At 46.6% G+C, this 17,678-nt stretch overlaps 1 pseudogene; it reads left to right on the top strand.

Moving 5' to 3' along the window:
- LOC133350427 (small ribosomal subunit protein eS4-like) overlaps positions 1-12,810 on the top strand; it is a 38,952-nt pseudogene extending 26,142 nt beyond the window's left edge.
- The last annotated feature ends 4,868 nt before the right edge of the window (positions 12,811-17,678 follow it).

The raw sequence follows: 17,678 nt of genomic DNA, 5'->3' as shown, positions 1-17,678 counted from the left end.
ATCCACTACAAATGTATCCATATATATTGAAACAAATATATGCACGGGGACATCGCATTCATGCACACAGCAAAGGTCATGAGAGCAGATTCGCTGCCCTGCAGTCAGAGGAATAAATGAAAAGACAGCGACGTGTCAAAGTGAGGACACTGGTCTGGTGTTCGCTGCAAAAAAAAAAAAGCAGCAGCAGCGTTAGCACATCGGCCGCCCCCACTCCCACACACAACACCCACAGCCGTGCTGTGGCCAAACTCAATAACAGGCGCATTCTGATTACACGCTTTCATGGCGACGCGCACGAGGCAAATTAATTTTCATCGTACAATGCCTCATATTCATCTGACCTCGTACATGTGACTTTTCTTTCTTCTATGGGTGCTCTTGGACCCATAGTACAGAGTCGCGGCCTGGGATGTCAGACAGAATGAACAAAAAAATTGGGAGGCCTCAATTCCTATTTTTTTTATAATTATTTTTGGTCCTGATTTTACCACCACCACTCCCACCCCCGCAACCCTCACCAGCCTTATACATTTTTTTTGCATCGAGAAAAGAAATGGGATTGTGACTGCAGGTGACCGTGCGATGGCAACGGTGACCTTCGCCTAAGTTTGATTCATCTCGATTCACTTGGCCAGCCCTCTCGCTGCCCCCCCCCCGGACCCCGACCTCTCACCCCGCGTGTCTCCCTTTGGAAGGTGGGCGCAAGCAGCATTGGCCTTGAAGGGAACAAGGGGTGGTAGGGGAGAGGCGGGGGTGGGGACACAATAACAGAGCGATGCATCTGCAAAAAAAAAACCCACAGAAACGCGCCGATTCAAAGAGCCGTCGTCTGGCCGGCACAATTCGTGAGTGATAGCCAAATAAATAACGCTGGCAGAGCGTATGCAGGTGCGTTTTATTAGGAGGTTTTTTTTTTTACGGCTGCACGTTTATGCGTACACGTGAAACATCCAGTTTACAACAAGGTTCTTTATGTCTGGTTGGTATCATGTTTGCAATAATGTCGCTTGGATTTTAGCGTAAAAGGTCTGAAAATTTGAATTGAATGTGGAAACACAAGCGGGGATTCGCTTTTGGACGGTTTGAATTTTTTGTCCGAGAGGGTTCACGTTTTTTCAATTTAAATCACACACGTGCGTGAAGCTGGGCCTGTCGAATAACGCGTTATCTTCAGCAGCCCATCACTTTCATGCGCAGTATGCGCAGTTTGGACTAAAATTAAATAAATATAAATAAGTCACCGCAGGAGGTGCATCGAACAGAGACAAAAGAGACAGCTGCTCTAACTGAAACAGAAAGGGAGAGATTAGGAGGATGGCTGCGAAAGGCTGTCACTAGGCCAACATGCAAAGGGCTAATTCTGCCTTAATCCCTGCTACCCCGCTGCTTTCCTTTCGTGTGCATTGTAATTTCCATACAACTGTCCCATGCTCCAGAATCACAATTTGGGCCACATGTGACAGCAATGGGTGAGGTCGCACATGCACACACACGTGCACACACAAACACGTGCACACACACACATATGCACAAGCGCGCGCACATACACACATACATACAAAGACAAATAATCTCTATGTAGCCTCAAGAGACTGTAGGGGCAAGTGCTGTTAGCGAGCATCTATGAAGGCCGTAACAATACATGAGGGGGTGGGTGGTTAGCGCCACGCCACACTACCGTTGTCTGCCCAGTGGCGATGCTTACATCACATCAGGTACTCATGTGAGGCTGAGTCGACCTAGGGGAGGCCCAGGACCGGTTCGGATAAACGTCACTGATGTTGGCCCTGAGTGGGAATTCAACTCGGATAACCGGGTACGTAGCACAGTGCGCTATCAACTAAACTACCGCTCCCAATATAAATACAAAGACAAAATACACATACAGTACATGTATACATACACACATGCACTCGCAGATAAACACGCACGTGCACACACATTAACAAAAAAAAAGTTGCAAATACGCACAGATGGGCACAGGCGGAAAAGACAAAGATTTCCATTGAGCCTTATAGACTATTGGGGCAAGGGCTATTTGCAAGTGCCTATTAAGGCAGGCCATGGCACACAGGGGGAGGTAGGACCACACCCGGTCGCCTTTGTCCGTTCATCACTAATGTCCACACAGCTGCAGCAGCTACTTATTTTAGACTACGTAGAGCGAGGGTGAGAGGCAGGCGAGGTTTTGATTCCAGTTGCGTTGTGCATCATGGCCAGAAATGCATTCCGGGTCACTGTGACTTAGTGGAGTGTGCCAACCATTACACCACCGCTCTCCAACACACAACAACAATTTCCATTTTCCACTAAGTGGTGTTGATATCACAGCACTTGCATCAGACCAAGTGCACTTTGAGTCCATGACTAGTATCAAAGGTTCACTGGCAGGAGGTCACAGGGCCGACTGATAAGTTATGGGTCAACTGAGTGAGATGACTGTCAGGTGGACAACCTGTGCTCCCCATTGTACCAATCTTCTGTGTTTTAGCCGCCTGACACTTTGTGCATTGTTGTGTCATTCCGCCATCCCCCATTGTTGCTGGAGGGCCGCTGCCTATAACTGCCTGTGAGCGTCATTTTCTAGCATCCACCACAGAGGCCAATCTTGACACCAATGGTATTTGTCATCGGCAAATTAACTCAGATCCAAGTTTTACTGTAATACATCAGACCATCTTTTCTCGAGACCATGCCTTGCTCATTTCGCTCCCCCTATCAAGCCCAAACATAAGCTTCTTAGACATACAGTGCTTGGATATGACCAAGCCATGCCAGCCTCGCCTGCCAAAAGAGATCACTGATGGAACTGTCCACATCTTTCAATATTTTGTGATGTCCTCATGCTATTTAGTTTTGTTAAACTCAAGGTGGATCATAGGCAGGCCAGTCTGAATGTTCCAAGCTGCAGCACGTGTTCCTATAGATTAGTCCATAGAGAATAGAGAGCATGATTGTAGTTTAGAGAACCTGGGGCTTTGTGTGAAGTGACATGCCAGGAATTTTCCACATTGTGTTATGTAGCCGATAGTGCAGTCTTCACACTTTGTAACAAGATGCAATAGAATCTCCAGCTTCTCGGAGGAATTGCCAATTCATCAGCATGAATCATTTTGTTGACCAAAACATGTCAACTAGTCTAGGAGCCAGAGGACATCCCTGTCACACCCCAAAGTGAACAGGGAATGGCTTTGACTCCCTTGCCATGCAACATTAAATGGGTCTGGCTATCATCATGGAGGTCCTTAACCATCACAAGCAGCGACTCGGGGACCACAGAAGTAAAAAAAAAAACTGCCCTCTTAATGGCATCATAGGCCTTAACCAGGTCTATAAATCAGAACTGTAGGCCCTGTTGACATTTCCTGCACCTCTAATATAGCAGACAGAGAATATGGGGTCTGTGCAGAACCGCCCTTTCCTGAAACCACTCGAGGGTTCCACAAGCTTCCCCACACACATAGAGGCACACACAAACACAAAGATCCCCTGTTTAACCATACAGACTGCTGGACAAGTGCTGTTAGTGAGCAACTACTAAGGGTGACTTGGCACACACGGGGATGGTGTGGTCAGCATCACACCTGGCTGCCTTTGACTCCAAATTGCTCATTTGTAGACCTCACAGAAGGTAAAGTAGCTATTTTACAGCCATATAAACCTAGGGGAGGTCCATGACATACTCAGATACCACTTGCCACTGTGTGCTATTCTTGGCTGGGACTTGAACTCGGGTCACCAAATTCTAACACAGTCTTCTAACCATTGCACCACCACTCCAAAAAAACAAAGACAAAGATCCCTTCATATATGAATAGCCTTCAAAAACGGTTGGGGCAAGTGCTGTTGGTGAGCATCTATGAAGGCTGGCACAGTACACACGAGGGTGGGTGGCCGCAAAGCCCAATGTTTACACACCGCACCAGGTACGCGTGTAAGGCTGAGGCGTCATAGGGGAGGCAAAAGCTGTTAAGATAATTGTTACGGATCTAGGTCGTGAGCGGGAATCGAACTCGGTAGTTTGGTTTGTAGCGCAGTGCGCTAACCACGACACTACGACTCAACCATTCCACATGCGCACACATAACACATTCTGTGTGGTCAGATTTTACATCTCTTAATGGCAGTATCTTTAGTGCCCTTAAGCAAGCTTAAATAGCTCGGGGCAAAGACCATCAATGAATATGGAATTGACACTATGTCTAGACATTGTAGATAGTATTCGGGTTCTATGTGAAAACTACACCGGCATTGCACACTTGGCTTTACTGTAGATGACAGCAGATTTTTTTTTCATATGTTAAACTGTTGTTGGGCATCGGATATGTAATCCCATTATCAAGAACATCAACCCACTTTATTGTGTAGTTACTGAAGAGCTGTAGTCTGATAAAATTCTATCCAGGTCTTCCATCGTTTGTTACTCAGCATCGATAATGGATGTATGCAAAGAGGCACATTCAACAGCAAACATAACAAGAATCTCAGCATAGCTTGCATACAAAGATGGCATCTCCGATTCTTGAACGCATTTCTGCACGTAATCTTTTTTATGCGCAGTCTTGGCTCCAATGCGTATGACCTCAGCATCGTTTATCCGCTGGATGGTGTTTCTTCTTTAGACCAGAGGTTCTCAACCGCGAGTCCACTGACACCCAGGGGGAGAATAGCTAGTATCTGCCCTCTAGCAAGGGTGGAGCGGGTGGGGCGGCTGCCATGGGTGCCCCCTTTGCATTCTTGGAAGCGAAGCAGAGAGTGGTGGCTGGTGGTTGAAATGTTTGGTGGGGCGGACCCAACGTCGCAATAGCTGGGGGAAGGGGGTGCGGGATACGAGGATGGCACCTTGCCTCGAGCACCCACACGTCAAGCTACGGCTCTGAGAACTGGTATCATTACAAGTCGACTTAAGGCGAAGAAGAGGTTGGTTTATGGAGTCTGCAAAAAGAAAGGCGAAGTCTGTTGCGCGCAGATTTGCACGCCACTGCTTCGCACAACCTCCTGCAACCTCTGATCTGGTGTTCAACCATCTGTATCGACCTTGAATGTGTAGAATTACTTCTGCATTTGAGACTCCTCTAAACAAATACAGCACTTGCTGTATTTGAGACCCCCTCCCCCGACATTTTAATGGCGGCTGTAAAGAGTCCTCGGTTATAAAACATTGAAACTCCAGCTCTCACATTTTTATTGATTGTAACCCTGATCTCATCATTTTGGGGATTTTTGTTGTCGTTGGGATTTTTTTTACCTATTTTCTCCATACTCTCTGGTTCTTTCGGTAAAGTCCCGTAGATAGAAAAAATAATAAAAGAAAACACGACGTTTCTCTCTTCTCCAGTTTTCACCTTCATTTGATCCTTTGTGTGGTTTTGGGTTTTTCTTTTGTGAGAAACCCGATTTCCGATCCATGTGTAATAGCTGACAGTATTCATTGCCCGAAGACGAGAGGCACAAACCCATCAGCATCACACTTAGCAGCGCCGACGACATGAGGATGATGTCGTAAGTAATACTTATGGTCTTAATAATTATAGGCTTAGCGTGTTATGTCCTAACGACCTGTCATTCCTGTTATAGTGCCTCAACTCTGGCTCTAGGCTCGAATCCTAGCCCTGGCTGACGATCTTCAGAAATACACTAATAGCACTACATTACACCCATACTGGCATGCACTTGTTTTTCCTGCAGGCAATGCATGGCCTGCAGCAATAGCGCAGCAGGTAGCAATTATGCGACGGCGCTGCTCACTCCGCTCGTGTTTCAACGACTCGTTAGAATCGAGGGTCATGGTTTTATTCAAGTATTAGTCAATCTTTTTTTTTTACATTGTGATGAAAATAGCAGCGTCTAGTGGCTGCGGGGGTCACGTGAACTCATTAAATAGAATATTTAATAATACAAAATAATCTACAACCCTTTGTCAATAAACTTGCTGGACAAAGGCCCATTCATTCAACATCGTGTCAGTCATGGAGGCTGTTTGGCTATACTTCACCACACTGCTCTGTGTGGGATGGTAAAGGGAGGGCCAGGGACCAGTTCATACATCACCAACCACTGATGTTAGCCCTGGCTGGGAATGGAACTCAGTCCGCCACGTCCATAGCACTGTGCACTCGCCAGTTACTCGCTGGATCACTTCCAACATACGTGGAGCAAAATCTAAAAAAAGAACATCCTTTCTCGTACATGTAGTCTTATGATTCTACTGTGAGCTAAAGAGCAATGTTAATGTATTACTCGGTAAATCGTTAAAGACCTAATATATACGGTTAAATGTTGAAGTTGTCTATGAAATAGTTTTGTTACGAGCTGCGTTCGTGTTAAATCACAAGCCATGTTTGGATACCGTGACGTAGAAGTTGTTTTTGCAGCTGGTTAATGTAATTGTGACAAAACACGTAAGGGTCCAACTCTGAGACGCCTTTGACATTGGCCAGCGTTCGTGCTTTCTGAATCTCCATCAGCAGCAAATCCCAACAGCCTAGACGTGGTCTATAGCAGGCACACTTTAGACCTGGAGGCAATCGCATTGGCTGTCTCGACTTCCAAGCAGAACCCGTGGCAAAGTCATTGCTTCAATTGTAATTTGTGCTTTATGACAAAGCGTATATATGTTAGTTTCACGGCCACGTGTGGACCCATTGCAGCGTTAAGGCCTCCCCATGCTGTGTCAATCTTGGAAGTCTGTTTGACCACACTTAACTAAGTTGGTCAGTGCAGGTTTGATGAAGGGAAGGGCCCAGGATCAGTTAAAAATCACTCACGGCCAGGAATCGAACTCAGATTGCCGGGTTCAAAGTGCAGTGCACTCACCACTGTGCTCACTACCCTCCCTCCCCCGTGTAGAAATATTCCTTTATTTATATAATGGTAAAATGATACCCTAATTGACTGAGTTAAATAGCCTTATCACTTTCATTTGACAAACTGTTTGTCAAATATTTACCCGAACCCTTTTAACCCAATGGCTCTTAAGGCAGAGCTTTGCCTACACAAAGTGTTTGCCACGAAAATGTTTAAACGCCTTTGAAAGGCTATTTTTAAAAAGCAAATCTACAAGCTTGTTTGGAAAAAAAGGCAATTTTTCATTTTAATTTGTAATTATTTTTCTTCTTTGTTGTGAAAACGGCCCTCCGTTGCTCGCAAGGATCTGCTTTCAGTAACTACCTCGTTTGTGGAATAAACAATGGAACCTCCCTGGACCTAAAAGAAATATACGAGTATATGTTTCACTAGTTTACCTTTCCCTGATGGAGAAAGACTTCCTTCCAAGCCAAATGTTATAATTTTGAATGAGCGTGCATTTGATGGCAATAACGAATATATGTGCTGCACTATGACACACTAAGAACCTTGCTTCTCTGTTAGTTTGTGTTTTTTATGTAATCACTGTTGGCATTGCAAGAGTATTCTAGGACATTGCTTCTTAATAGATTTACAAAATCTCAACACACTCGTCAAAAACATTGCGCTAAAATAATATATAACATGCGACGTTTCGGGCAATGTCCCTTCTTCATATGATACAAACTAAATTATGTGTTTATTTTACCAGGTAAGGCCCATTGAGCTGTGTAGCTCTTTTTCAGATGCGACCTGGCCACAAATTTATTGCAACCAAATGCTCTAAACGCATTGTCCTAAACTTAGAGGGAAAAACCAAGAGGATCCGGGGGGAAATCCACGCAACCACGGGGAGAAAATGAAACTTCAAATATACAGGCGTCAAGGTTGGGATCGAACCCACCGCCTCCTGTATATCAGGTGAGGTCGTTAACATCTCGCCACCGTGGCGAGATGCCATGTATATGCATTGACTTGTTTTTGTTCATTATTCCCGTTGCCTCGGCATCTTGCCTATTTAAAAACTTGTCCACTATTTGTTTTCAATGTAATTCTCATTAGGCATCGTGGTGTTAAGTGTATTCTCCTACCATTGTGAACTCAGTCTCTCTGGCCCCTCAGTTTATGTACCACGAAATAGGACCAAGTTTCAGATTACATTTTTTATTTGCCTGCTGTAAATTTCCACCTGATAAGCCAGGTCGCTTCTGAAAAAGAGCTCAGATGGCCTTACTTGGTAAAATAAAAAATAGTTTAGTTCGGTTGTATTTCTCTTAATGCCACAATGTTATTGACGCCACAGTGTTGAGTTTGTTTGTTCATTGATCTTGGGATTTGGTTCGGGTCTCTGCAGTGCACAACCGAAATGAACACATGCATTGCCATTCACATTGCGAATGTCATTGACAGACGTGTGTAAATCCAAGCCTAAAGCATGTTCAAGTGCATGGGCACACACACACACACGAGACACACCCATTCCACACGGAGGCACAAGACAATGTAGGGTTTGTCGCTTTCTAATGTGTTCTCGGGTTGTCCAGCTCGTTACCAAAAGAACGTTAAGCACGCCACGGTGACAGCCTAGCTCGCAGTAAGTAATGTTTGTACTTACTGCCAGCTAGGTTGTATTGTTTATACATTTTGGTCAGCGCCTGTAATGCACATGAACAAGGTACACACTGGCAAACATGCAGTCTCTTTTGCAAACGCAAACACAGCAAACACATTGCGCAGGCAAACCTAGACGGTGCCTTTGTACACAGACAAAGGTCCCCCGTATACCCTAAGGCAGACTGTTGGGGCAAGTGCTGTTAGCGCGCACCTATGCCCAACATCACCCCCGACCGCATTTGTCTCCCCATTTGTGATTTTTACACACTGCGCCAGTATATGCATTTAAGGCTGAGTCGCCCTAGGGGAGGTCCAGGACCTGTTCTCAGATATTCATAACTGATGTTGGCCATGGGCCGGTAATCGGGTCGCCGGGTTCACAGCACAGTGCGCTAACCACTACACGACCGCTCCTCACAGGCACAAAGACAAAGATCCTCCGAATAGCCTTAACAGACTGTTGGGGCAAGTGCTGTTAGCGAGCACCTACCGAGGCTGGCACGACATACGGGGGGACGGCTGGTCAGCACCACGCCCGACCGCCTTTGTCTCCCTAGTGGCGATGCGTACACACTGCACCAGGTACTCATTTGAGGCCGAATCGACCTAGGGGAGACCCAGGACCGGTTCAGATAATCGCCATTGGTGTTGGCCCTGAGCGGGAATCGAACTCGGGTAGCCAGATTCGTATCGCAGCGCTCTAACCGCGACACCACTATTCCCTCTAGACACATGCGCACACACACATGCAGAGACGCACACACACACACGCAGAGACGCACACACGCACACACAAGCAAGTGTGGCCAAAAGAAAACGATACAAGTCTAACCCTGTTCGACTTACAGCCCGCAACAGCAGCCTGTCTCGAACGAGATACGTGTACAAGTTTTATCTCGTGACATCTACTTCGGGACATGTCACAACAAACGTTGTTTGCATTTTTTGGGACGTTCGCCTTCTAAATAGGCATTGCAGCAGCACACTCGATCTAGTACACATCGGATGAATCGTCATCACATTTGATTAGAAAGTACTTTAAAACAACACAAGTCAGATCATAAAGATGGTTTTCAGCTGTTGGCAATGATTACTGTATTTAACTTGATAGTCTGTAATGGAAAAACTCTGCAAAGCATGCTGGAAGCCACGTGTATTGTTTTTGGATTGCATTTAAAACAATTATTTACGACTTATTTCCTGGTAGAAAAAACGCCAGTTAGTTTTTTCTTGGTGCGTGTGCGTGTGTATTAATTAATGTAGAACAGTGGCGCAGCGATTAGCACACCGCGGCATGAATCCGACGGCCTGAGTTCGATTCCCGCTCACGATCAACAACAGCAGCGAATATTTAAACTTGTCCTAGGCCTCCCCTAGGTCGCCTGAGCCTTAAATAAGTTGCCGGTGTAGTGTTGTAAGCATCAGCACTGGGGAAACAAAGGCGGCCGGCCGTGGTGTTGGCCACCCACACCCGTGTGTGTGTACCGTGCCGACCTTTAAAGGTGCTCGCGAACAGCACTCGCCCCACCAACAGTCTGCTTTGAGGGGGGGGATTGTGGAATCTTTGTTTAAACGTGAAAGTGTTCTCCTAGAGCCTGCAGCATACGACGACGACGACGATGATAATCGCCGCAGATTGCGCCACGGAAATTTCGTTCCTCGTTCCACTCGCCCCGGGGCAGCACGCGGGTCTCGCACGCCCATTGGCGCTTTGTGCGCGCACAAGATAAAGCATTTCTCTGCGGTGTAGATCTTTACACAAAGGCACCAGTTGGGGACTTTTACCCTGTCTGCTTCCTCGTCTCGATGTAATCGGTGGTGGCTTGCACACCAAACAACTTCCAGAGGCGCTCGCTCACGCCACTTTTGAAAAGGCCCCTTAAATCTACTGAGGATGTGTCGCCTCCTCTTCCACGCTGGCCAGAGAAGCCTGTGAAGAAGTGGACGTCACCCACACTTTATCCGACCACACGTGATCTGCCAATCGACTAACTGGTGTGTCCATTTGTACTGCTGCGTTGACAGAGGCGGAGGGGATTTAAGAAACCTGCCCCTATTGAATTTCGATTTAAAGCTTTCGTGACTGCAGGGATTCATCTTCTTGGTTCTTTCGGTAAAGTCACGTAGAAGGGAGATAATAAAATAATAAAAATAAAACATAATAAAATAATTCTCAAAGACAGCGTCTGTCTTTCCGACAGACCTGTTCTTCACATGAGGACGGCTGTCTGCATTGTGGCCGAAACGTTGTGAGAATAATTTTATTATGTTATATTTTTATTCTTTTATTATTACCCTTCTATGTGACTTTACCGAAAGAACCAAGAAGAAGGCTGCCCCCATTGGTTCGACTACCGCGCCTGTAGATCGAACCAGATAACCCAGTGAACTAAGCATCGCACCGCTGCGACAAATTTCTTGGAAAGTAGCACGAACAATGTTATGTTGATATCATGTCACGACAAAACAGGCTCACGAAAATACGTATTTTTTTCATTTTGGTGTAAACGCTTACGGGACTATTGTATCTTATTATTGTTCCAACTCTTGTACAGAATTAAGCCGTCGGAGGAGCGAGCGTGCTGTCAGAAGAGTGAGCGTGCTGTCGTGTGAGCGGCTGCGCAAGGCGTGCAACGAGCAGGTCACGTTGACACGTGCAAAATCACCCGGCACATCCACAGCGTGAAATGACAAAACTAACCCTAACCAATTGCAGGTGCCTCAGCCAACATTCCTCATATTACCGTACTAAAAAAAGAATGGGCCAAAAACTAATAATTATTGTATTCTTAACACCGCATTGCAGATGCACTTAGGTGCAAACTTTATTTCCTTGCACGTGCAATGTTTACAAGTTAAAAGTGAACCCGTTGTCCTATAGTGTCCTCTTTTACTACATTCACGTTACGGACAGATTTAAAGACTCTTAACAGACAATACAACAAACGTAACTTGGCTTCACATGATGCCATTACATATTGACCAGCCACATAATCATTGCTCAGATGCCGTGAACTTGTCGGCGATTGCTTTATATGTCCAGCTGTTGAGCAATGCCCTCCGAGTTTGACCCGAGACTCCGACGCGACGGATTGCCACGGGTTGTTTGTTTGGGGATTTTTTTTTGGCATTTAACCTTTGAAGGCCCTCCAACGTAGCACGTGCATTTGAAAGCAAGGAGCTTTTGAATTTCGGGGCCGACGGTGAGCAATCGTCAGACGGGGGAGAGAGGGGAGTAAACGGGGGGAGGGGGGGGCACATAAAGCAAAGCATTGAAAGAAAAAAAACGAAATGATGAACGAAGCAAAGTGCCGACTACACCGAGCATCTTCTTGTTTCCTCTGATCGTAAACAAAGAGAACGAGAGAGGAGAGGGGAGAGCGATATACTTTTAAACAACTTTTGGAGGCGATTTCGATATGAAATACACAAAGTCACCAGCAAACAAATGAAAATAAACGCTACAAATCCACGCGCTTGTGGTGCTAAAAGCACCGCGCACAACACGAAAGAAAAGTCACGTGGTGGTGGTGGTCATCGCGCACGCCACGGTGACGAGCGAGCGCTTCAGAAGGTGAACACGAGGGTGCCGTCCACGCTGGTACAGAGAGGGGCTTGTCCGGCTCCCCAGCGTTCGAAGAAGCCGTGCACATCACCGACATGAGAAAGGGGAGAGAGAGAGAGAGTTCCTGAGCTGACATTCAAAGAGCCTGAATTTGAAGAGGAACCCGAGAAATGAAGTGTCTGAAATTGGAAACATTGGATGTGTTGGAGTTAATATTTGTTTATCGGAAATTTGTCTACATATGACTACGTGAATAAACGATGTAAACCATTTTTTTAAAAGAGGAGAAAGAGGGGAGATCGAGAGGAGAGAGAGGAGAAGAGCCGCTTCGCCAGCAGAGGAGGCCAAGAACAAGAGCTGTGCAAAGTGAAGAAGGTTTCGCGTGGGAACGAAAGGGGGTCCCCTTCCTGGTGAGGCACGACGCTCGCAACCATCCGCTACCCTGATCCCCTAATCAAAGTCAACGACACCGCGCAGCTCGACCCTGGAGGATGGCAAAATCACGGACTTCATCAAGTTTGACGCCGGAAACCTGCGCATGGTGGCCGGCGGCGCCAACTTGGGGCGTATTGGGGTGTTCGCGAAACACGAGCGCCACTTGGGTTCGTTCGATGTGGTGCACGTCAAGGACGCGAACGCGTTCGCCACCCGACCGGGAAACATCTTCGTCGTCGGCAAGGGCCAGAAGCCGTGGGTGTCTCTGCCGCGTGGCAAGGGTGTCCGTCTGACGATTGCCGAGGAGAGGGACTACGCGGTTGTCTGCCATGCAGGTGGCCAGCTAAACGGCCTGCTGCTGCTGCGGTATCTCTCTCTTTTTTTTTACGATCAGTGGAAACAAGAAGATGCTCGGTGTCGTCGGCACTTTGCTTCGTTCATCATTTCGTAATTTTTTTTTTACTTTTTTTTATGTAAACCCCCACCTCTCACTCACTCTTTCGCTCACTCTCTCGGTCACTCTCTCGCTCTCTCTCGTTCTGCACGCAGCCCTTCTCGCAGTCCGACGGCCTCCGACGGGTAGCTCATATCAGCATGCAGAGCTCCCCGTCATCTGCCACCGAGCACACGGCCTCCTTCATCTCCCACTGCTCCTTGAAGGCCGGCACGGCGCGGCATCTCTCTGCGTTCAGCCACCCACAACAACACTTCTTGCCATTGTCTCCTTTTTGTCGCTTGTTTTGTCGAAAGATCTTGTATAGTGCGAGAGAGAAAAAAGAGGAGAGTTCCCAAGAGAGAGAGAGGGGGTGGCGAGAGAGCGAGAGGAGAGAGGGGAGAGAGAGTTCGTGTTCATTTTGGTTTTGGTTTTTTTTTCTCTTGCTTAAAAAATAACGTTGCATACGGATTACCGTTTTGCTTAGGGGGGTTTCGCACTGGCTCGTTTTGAAGCCTGCACTGGAGGGGTTCGATGTTTCCGGCGGTAGCAGATTCTTTCTGTGTTGTTTCTCTGTGCCATTGACATGCAATATTAAAAACATTTATTGAACAAAAAGAGAGAGCGAGAGGAAGAGAGCGAACGAGAGAGCGAACGAGAGACTGAGCGAGAGAGTGAGTGAGAGAGCGAGCGAGAGGTGGGGTTTACATAAAGCAAAGTTTAAAAATTAAAATTAAAAAAAAATTACGAAATGATGAACGAAGAAAAGTGCCGAATACACCGAGCATCTTCTTGTTTCCACTGATCGTAAAAAAAAAAGGAGAGAGAGGTCAACTCGGCTTTGGAGCGCGTAGCGCTGGCGTGACTGTGCAGATGGTGTGTGGCTGGCCCCCGTGCTCTCCGCCGCCGCTCACTCACCGAGCAAAGTGTTTGTTGTGGAATTTAATCCCCATGCGCGTGTGACTGGCTCCCCTTCCCTCAATACTGCTGCCCCCCCCCCCCCCAATATCCTCCACTCCCTCCCTGCCTGCCCCCTCTCCTTGCGCAGCCCCCCTCCTCCACCACACTCCAAACCGCACGACCCCCCCCCCACCCCCACGCTCTCCACACGAACCCTCGTGGGCCGCTCCTTGCGACGTGCTGCTGTTGTTTTTCGAGAGATCGCGGCGAGGAGAGCGAAGAAGTGCCGCTGATGCCGCAGCACGAGCTGCAGGATAAGGCGCCTGCGAGTTGGTGAACGAGGTCACACGTGGGCGTGCTGGGCAGCTTGCTCCTTGATGTGACAGCGTCGTCGCTGGTTACTTTGCAGATCGATCTCTGGAGGCGTGGCCGGCTGCTTGGGCTGTCCTCAGTACACGTGGCACTGCCACAGAACGTCGTGCAGTGAGAGATGCGATTCAATGTTGCTGGGTGTATCTTTGTTAGTTCTGCCAAGGGCAGGCCAATTAGCTAATGTAGAGTACAGAATCTAAACTAATGATTAGACTTCAATGGCCAAGCATCATGATAAAACTGCCATCATTAGATAGAAGGCAATGGGCATGTTAATCTCGTTAAACTACTGAAACTTGTATTTTATTTTACAAGGTAAGGCCAACCCAGCTATATGTTTTTTTTCAGAAGCGACCTCGCGACAAATGATAATGCCATTAAGTGGCTTATCATGTGGAAATATATAGCTGCCAAATACTCCAAACGCAATGTTTCTAAATGTGGAGAGAAACCCCGGAGGGCCGTGGAGAAAAATCCACGCGACCACGGGGAGAACATGCTGACTGTATATCTTTCAATTTATCAATAAATAATATAAGCGAATATATATTGTACACATTACATAATACTCTTTGGTTCTTTCAGTAAAGTCACGTAGGTAGAAAAAATAATAGATCACGACGTTTCGATCGCAACACAAGCAATCGTCATCAGGTGAGACAACTACAGCAAGAAAACTGCTGAAGTGACTTTACCGAAAGAACGAGTATGGATTCCTGTAGTCACGAAAGCTTCAAATCAAAACATTACGTAATATATAGCATATTGTGCGCTTTAAACACATTCCTGCGGAGGGAGCTGGTAGGAACGTTGGGTTGCTCGGTCAATGGCCAGGGTCAACGGCGGCGTGGTGTATTCCGCAAATATGGCCGACTGTAAGTCGGGCACAAGCCGCCGTGAGTAGGTTAAACGTTGCGTTTTATAAGGGCACCACGGGGTGACCAGCCCCTCCCCACCCAGCCCCACCCTTCCCATCCCCCACCCAGCCTCACCCACCCCACCCAGCCCCTCCCCACCCTCCCCACCCAGCCCCTCCCCACCCAGCCCCTCCCCACCCACACCCACCCAGCCCCACCCCACCCAGCCCCTCCCCACCCAGCCCCACCCTCCCCACCCAGCCCCTCCCCACCCTCCCCACCCAGCCCTTCCCCACCCTCCCCTCTCCACCCAGCTCCACCCCTCCCATTTTGGATGCACGACGGACGGACGGATGGACACAATAATCCCCTGTGGGCTGGTGTAACCATGAGGTTCCTACCAGTATTAACAATAGTTTACACCTATTTCGATTAAGGCCTCCCCACGCCGTCTTCGTCATGGAGGTTGTTTGACCATACTTCACCACGCAGGTCAGTGTGGGTTGATGAATGTTAGTGCCAAGGACTGGTGTAGATATCACTCACCGCTGTTTTTGGCCTTGGCCAGGAATCTAACTGGGGATATCCAGGTTTCAGAGCGCAGTGCTATAACACCGCACTCACTACTTGTTGTATCAAAGCCGTGGAACTGAAGCTTTGGGAAGCCACTGTATATTTCTGAGAAGAAAAAGTCAAAATTTGTGGAAATGGAACAATTGTGGGGTGGGTTTTTTTTGTGTGTGTGTGTGTTTTGTCGAAGTTCCTTCATGATATGATTTGTGAGTGCGTAGACTTGCAGGCGTCCAGAAAAAAAAATTGCGCTCACAACAACGCGACTCCCTCGTCCGACCTGCCCTCCCCACATCCCCCTGCCCCACGGCCGTCACCGCTCGCTCCGTTGCTCCCTGCGGGCACTCGCGAACTGTTGGCTACTAATGTGGGAGCCAACGGAGCACTCCGTGCGTGATGCAAACAGCTCGGCGCATTTTACGCAAACAATGGAGTCACCGCTCAGCACTCGACGGAGTTATCTTGTCCAGTCTCCATGCTACACGTGTACAGGAAGACGTATATCTACAGCAACACGCATACACCACGTTTTACATTTATTTCTTGAAAGTTAGGTCTAAAAAATAACAATTCTAGATTTATTTAAATAGAATTTGTGCGCTGTGAACTTATATTAAACTAAAAAAAACAAATGTCCAGCATTATAGATGTTGTATATGTGGCAGAGGTGGCGCATTGGATAGAGCTTCTGCGATATCAATCCCGCTACCTGAGTTTGATTCCCGGCCACTGCCAATATCGGTAGCAAATGATATCCGAACCAGACCAGGGCATTTACCAGCATGGTCAAGTATAGTCTGACAACTCCCAGGACCTACACGGCAAGAGGAGACCTTCACTCTGCAGTGGATTGACAAAGGGCTGTAAATTCTATTTTTGACAATTTATGACCGTATTACGTGTTTCTGTCAATACAGTAATGGCAATCCAACAGATTCCTCATAAGAATGAGGAATTTCCACGACTGGCTGAGGCCTATCAACAGTGAAGAGTACATCTATTTTCTCATTTGAGAATGGAGACGCTTGGATATCTTTCATTTGTACATTTTCCCAACCAACATTAAACACGTCAACGAAAGTGTACATTATTTAACTGGAGCACACCACTGTCGGTACGATGAGATGTGACTGGAAGTGTTTTCTTTTACCATAAATGGCTTTTAAATGTTAGTTGTTAACTAATTTTAAGCAGACGATGGCCACAATCGCTTTTTGTCACCATAAAAACATAATAAAAGGGAATTTGCACTACATTACTCTTCAAAGGGGTTTGGTGTTAAATGCTCATTGCTGTGAATCTGAAACTATTTGTTGAACAACTAAATCCTGTACGTTTTTCTGATAAGTATCACCAGCCTGCAGGGTTTGAAGTGTGTGAGGAGTTGACAATGTCTATAATATCAGAGCATTATGTTCTTTACTTCATACTATTTCTCATTTAATTCAAGTATGAATATGTAATCTATGTACATCTCTTTATAATTACATATGAACAGATTACAATGAATACTTATCCAAATTATCTTTATATATATAGAGAAATAATGTTAATGTCCGGGAATAGTGGATTTTTATCCAGGTCTTACGGTTTTTTCCTCCACATTTTGAAATAAGTTTCAAGTATTTGGCTGCTATAAATTTCCACATGCTAAGCCACTTCGTTGGGCTATCATTTGTGCCGAGATCGCTTCTGCAAAAGAGCTATATAGCTCAGTGGGTCTTACCTGGTAAAATTAAATAAAAACTGTTTAGTTTAGTTTTAACGATGCAAATAAGCCTGGCAACTTAAGTTTGATTTCTGGCCATCAGTGGCGAGTGATATTCAGACCAATCCTGACTCTCCTTCACCCACCCACACTGCCTCGCATGGTGAAGAATACTCAAACGATCCCGTTGACTGGCACAGCGTGGGGGTGGACTTCATCCGCACAGTGGATTTACAAAGATCTGTACGTAATTTTATTATTTTGTAACGCCTATGTACTTATTGTGATGAAACAAAAATTCAAGTCAAGTAATGTTTTCTTTTTGTACATGAATACGCAATATAAGTGTACCCATGCTGTTTAATTTACGCATAT

Source organism: Lethenteron reissneri, chromosome 33 (genome assembly GCF_015708825.2).
Source record: "Lethenteron reissneri isolate LAM-NWPU_2019-01 chromosome 33, ASM1570882v1, whole genome shotgun sequence".
NCBI classification, from domain to species: Eukaryota; Metazoa; Chordata; class Hyperoartia; order Petromyzontiformes; family Petromyzontidae; genus Lethenteron; species Lethenteron reissneri.
Note: the sequence above shows the minus strand (reverse complement) of the source record. Positions and strands in the feature narration are given on the sequence as shown.